Consider the following 6000-nt stretch of genomic DNA (forward strand, 5'->3'; position numbering starts at 1 on the left):
CTAAACGGTAGCCTTCAAGTTATTTCCTTTAAACTTAAATAGCCAAAAACATACCACTTCCACACGGATAGGGAGGATAACTATTAACAGTTATTTAACCTTTAACATGAACATTAATCAAACGTAATAATTTTTTCTGGGTACATGATACCATACAGCATCCATATCCACACTACTACAATACAATCCTTTGTGTATGATTAATACTGTGTTTTCTGTGTGACTGTGTCCGACACAGTCACACAGAACCTGGCAATCATCCTGGTATCACATGGAGGTCAAACCGTAGAAAGGTTTCATCTGCGAATTGACACAAATCTCCTAGAAATTGACTTGTGTGATGATGACTGCAATAATGAGCAGTGGGGGTGCAGCCAGGTGGAAAAAAGTTCTACAGCTCGTAGTCCACTCATGGGGTCACTATAGGAGCCGGTGCTTAGCCTAATAGGACAAGTAGCCCGGCAATTAAACATCTCTGTGTGAAATGAGCACTTCAGAGCAGGTTTAATGGTCAGAGCGCTCATTAAGGTAGAAGTGGTGGAGGAAAAGTACTACGACCAGAATACTCGCACTCCCTTCCAGAGGAAGCTCTAAACTTGCACAACCCTGAAAAAAAAGTATACCTCTCAACTAGGGGTCCACAAGAGGAGGATCACGGGCCACATGCGGCCCACCTGCGCACTAACCACTCGACCGTCGGGAGGAAACCCACGCATGCACGGGGAGAACATGCAAACTCCACACAGAGATAGCCGAGGGTGGAATTGAACCCTGGTCTCCTAGCTGTGAGGTCTGCGTGCTAACCACTCGACCGCCGTGTCGCCCTAGTTATGTCTTATTTTCTCTTATTATGTCTATTATATTGGGTAATAGGAGTGCAAATGTGACTATAGGGGTGTTATTTCAGGTCTAGAGGGCTCTATTGGTGTTCAATGGTATAATTATTCATTCATTCATTTTCTACCGCTTTTCCTCACGAGGGTCGCCGGGGGTGCTGCAAACTCCACACAGAAATGGCAGAGGGTGGAATTGAACCCTGGTCTCCTAGCTGTGAGGTCTGCGTGCTAACCACTAGCCGCCATGCTGCCCTAGCTATTTCTTATTTTCTCTTATTATGTCTATTATATTGGGTAATAGGAGTGCAAATGTGACTAGGGGTGTTATTTCAGGTCTAGAGGGCTCTAATGGTGTTCAATGGTATAATTATTCATTCATTCACTACCGCTTTTCCTCACGAGGGTGCTGGAGCCTATCCCAGCTGTCTTCGGGCGAGAGGCAGGGTACACCCTGGACTGGTGGCCAGCCAATCACAGGGCACATATAGACAAACAACCATTCACACTCACATTCATACCTATGGACAATTTGGAGTGGCCAATTAACCTAGCATGTTTTTGGAATGTGGGAGGAAACCTGAGTACCCGGAGAAAACCCACGCATGCACGGGGAGAACATGCAAACTCCACACAGAGATGGCAGAGGGTGGAATTGAACTCTTGTCTCGTAGCTGTGAGGTCTGCGTGCTAACCACTTGACCGCCGTGCAGCCTAAAGTAGATTTAATTGTTTTTTTTATTTATTTGAATTCCCACACACTTGGCGTTAATAGATTTTAGTGGCATCAAAGACGTCGTTACAGGGAAGTATTCGTTACAAGTATTCGCATTAAGCGTGTACACAACAACTCCTTTTGTGCTCATTCCATTTGTAAGGTCATAAAAATATCGACAAGGGAGATGAATGTTGGAAAAAAAAAATGAAAGAAAACACGAGTTGAAGTGGAAGAGATGTCCCCGGTAAATGTTATTCCAAACAATATGCCTTCAAGAGCGCAGTGAGCGCTCAGCCGAGCGTTTATCATCTTCACGTGCTATTTCATGCATTAATACTGCACAGACTCACACGGTGACGACAAAGCACTGCGATTTATGATTACCAGTCAACTAAGCAGCAACATGCCCCCCCCCCAAACTCTCTACATCCTTTTACTTCTCTCGCTGGGGGCCCCTGCAGGCCCCTGTGGACAAGGCTGTCAGGATAATGTGATCAAGGTGGACACGGGCCGGGAGAAGCTAAATGGCGGCCGCGGGGATGACACTCTTTGATTTTTAACCATTACGGAGTTTTCATAGAGCTGCAGTCAATTTATTTTATTTATTCTAATGAAGAGCATTAGGAGGGCCATGGTGTGCTGCACTGCTCATTGATCGCCTCGTTAATCACACTTCGCAGACACTCGCAAATCAAGTTCTAACAGCAAGCACTGAATCAAAAGCAATGAAGCATGAGCGCCTTCACAATTTATGATCTTTCAAATTGCATCTTTTCAACCATTAAATTGCAAGATACCATAAATTTTTATCCCTCTCCTTCAGTCCTGGTATTGATTCCATCGTGTGAAAAATAGAGGAGTTGTAAATTCTGGCAGTTAGGCCGAGTTTAAGGGGACCGAGTGGCAGGGGGAAGGTTGTTAATTTGCCGTAGAAGACAAATATCAGGAGTGAGCAACTTTTAAAAGTCCTGAAGGGGCCTCACGGGAGCAGCAAGGATGAACTGGAACTCTTCTTCACTTCCTGCTAAAATGCCAGCCCACCTTTACCTGCCATGTATTAGCATTAAGTCCCAGAATGTGATGATGAATGACAATAATATTACTTATTATATACTTTAGTTAGGGACAAAATATGTAAAACACTGTGGAACCTTGGTTTTTGTACGCCCTGGTTACCATATGATTTGGTTTTCAATGAAAATTATTGCCTCAATAATTATTGTTTCGGTTTTTGTTTGACCAAACATGGATAGTGGTTCTCTTAGAGTGGGGGACACGAAAGACCAGGGGTGTCCAAAGTATGGCCCGCAAGCTGTTTGTTTGTTTATAAAACAAAAACAACAATAAAAATGGAAAAAGAGCATTCCTTTTAGAAATATTTGAATATAAAATTAGAAAGATTAAATCATGGTAAACATATTACCTGCCTTCCAAGAGGTGCCGTTTTGTTTTTCGTTCTGGTCCTTGAGGAATCCTGTGGAGAAGACTCCAGAAGGAAGGGGTACCGGAGCACCCAATTCAGGTGGTATTAGAGCCCTGTAGACATGGAATAACACCCCATTAGTCACTTTGATGGGCGGCACGAATAATTTTTCCTTTGAACACCATTAGAGCCCTCTAGACCTGAAATAACATCCCTATAGTCACATTTGCAATCCTATCACCCAATATAATAGACATAATAAGAGAAAATAAGACATAACTAGGGCGGCACGGCGGTCAAGTGGTTAGCGCGTAGACCTCACAGCGAGGAGACCAGGGTTCAATTCCACCCTCAGCGATCTCTGTGTGGAGTTTGCATGTTCTCCCCGTGCATGCGTGGGTTTTCTCCGGGTACTCCGGTTTCCTCCCACATTCCAAAAACATGCTAGGTTAATTGGTGACTCCAAATTGTCCATAGGTATGAATGTGAGTGTGAATGGTTGTTTGTCTATATGTGCCCTGTGATTGGCTGGCCACCAGTCCAGGGTGTACCCCGCTTCTCGCCCGAAGACAACTGGGATAGGCTCCAGCGACCCTTGTGATGAAAAGCGGTAGAAAATGAATGAATGAATAATTATACCTTTGAACAACATTAGAGCCCTCTAGACCTGAAATAACACCCCTATAGTCCCATTTGCACTCCTATAACTCCTCTAACTTTCTTTATAACTTTCTTCTATATGTGCCCTGTGATTGGCTGGCGACCGCCTCTTGCCCAAAGACAGCTGGGATAGGCTCCAGCACTCCTCGCTTTGATACTCTGTCTGGGAGTCTTTATACTATGGTGTTTACGGTCTTTTGGAAGAGAATAATGGCAAAAACTGGAAAAACAAAATAACACCCGCCTAAAGTTGATACTTTTTGTAGTTTCCCATAACGACCGGAATCTAACACGCACAAGTTCAATACATTTAACCCGTGCAACTCTAAGCCACCTTCCAGCAGCCCCATACTGTTTCCAGGAAATTGCATAATTGCTGTTAGATTGCATCGCCTTCTCGCCCAACTGCAAGCAACCCTTGTCCAACAATAGGGGCAAATTAGTTCTTTATGATTGGGCTTGTGAAGCATCTAGCCAGCACTTTATTTATCTTACAGAAAAGTGCCTCATTTCCTGCGATGTGGAGAAGTTAGGGAGAAGCACGGGAAAAAAAAAAGACCAATCAGGTTTTTTCGAAAAAAAAAAAAAAAAAAAGAAAAGCAAACCTCTCCAGACGTGATTGGAGCATGCACCCATGCTACGTGCCTCGTGAACTTAAAAGGACATTTAAATATATTTTGTAAAAATCGCTTTCGCCGCATTTCAACTGGAAGATCTGCCCAGTCGCCGTCCATGCTAGAAGACACATTTCTTTTTCTAATTGAGTCCACTTTCGGAAAAGAAACCATGCAAAGGATACGGTGCCGCAGACCCTCCCCAGGGAAGAAGAAATAGCACGAAAAGAAAACAAACCATAATAAAGGGCATTAGAGCTGACAAACATTGGATTGATCAGACTATTACAATCAATCTGGCGTGTTAAACCCAATCTGCTAGCACACGCTAGTTGGCAGCCTGCCTTTCCGCAGCTGGAATGTTTCCAGATGCTGCTTTACTGGTTGCGTGCAACACAGATGTCTTATCCTTTTTATCCTCACTCCCATTACAGCACCCTTTGTCCTTTCTAAATGGGCTTTTTTTTATTAGGGACAGAATCTAAACCAGAAGTGCTCACACATTTTCAGCCTGGAAGCTACTTTTAAAACGATCTATTATATCTATTATACTGTAAATAGAGAAAACACAGTCATCCCTCAGGCCCTCAATACATAGCGGCTTTTCAAATAATAATTGGAGCACCCGATCATCACTCACTTGAGTGAGTGACTCATAAGAAGTCATGTCAGTAAAACCAATCACATTTTCCATCACTAATTTCCGACTATTTAAATCCAGGGCTTGTTTTCACTGGGGGCCACATGGCAGTTATGCTATAATCGCCTCATGATATTATGACACATTATTCATTCATTTTCTATCGCTTATCCTCACGAGGGTCGCGGGGGGTGCTGGAGCCTATCCCAGCTGTCTTCGGACGAGAGGTGGGGGTGGCCAGCCAATCACAGGGCACATATAGACAAACAACCATTCACACTCACATTCATACCTATGGACAATTTGGAGTCACCAATTAACCTAGCATGTTTTTGGAATGTGGGAGGAAACCGGAGAACCCGGAGAAAACCCACGCATGCACGGGGAGAACATGCAAACTCCACACAGAGATGGCCGAGGGTGGAATTGAACCCTGGTCTCCTAGCTGTGAGGTCTGCGCGCTAACCACTCGACCGCCGTGCCGCCCTAGTTATGTCTTATTTTCTCTTATTATGTCTATTATATTGGGTGATAGGATTGCAAATGTGACTATAGGGGTGTTATTTCAGGTCTGGAGGGCTCTAACGGTGCAGCGGTGCACCGTGCAGCCTATGACACATTAGATTATCTTATATATATACACCTATTGTATAATTCTTATAATAATTGTTATATTTATAATAAATAATAATAATTATAAGGACAAATGGTTAGTGCACAGGCCACACAGCTAGGAGACCGGAGTTCAATTCCACCCTCGGCCATCTCTGTGTGGAGTTTGCATGTTCTCCCCGTGCATGCGTGGGTTTTCTCCGGGTACTCCGGTTTCCTCCCACATTCCAAAAACATGCTAGGTTAATTGGCGACTCCAAATTGTCCATAGGTATGAATGTGAGTGTGAATGGTTGTTTGTCTATATGTGCCCTGTGATTGGCTGGCCACCAGTCCAGGGTGTACCCCACTTCTCGCCCGAAGACAACTGGGATAGGCTCCAGCACCCCCGCGACCCTAAGTGGTAGAAAATGAATTAATGAATAAAAACAATAAAATATGTAAAATAGCCAAATAGCTGTATTAAAGGAGTTTAAAAAATGTAAAAAATTACATCAATA

This window comes from Doryrhamphus excisus, chromosome 9 (assembly GCF_030265055.1).
Source record: "Doryrhamphus excisus isolate RoL2022-K1 chromosome 9, RoL_Dexc_1.0, whole genome shotgun sequence".
NCBI lineage: Eukaryota > Metazoa > Chordata > Actinopteri > Syngnathiformes > Syngnathidae > Doryrhamphus > Doryrhamphus excisus.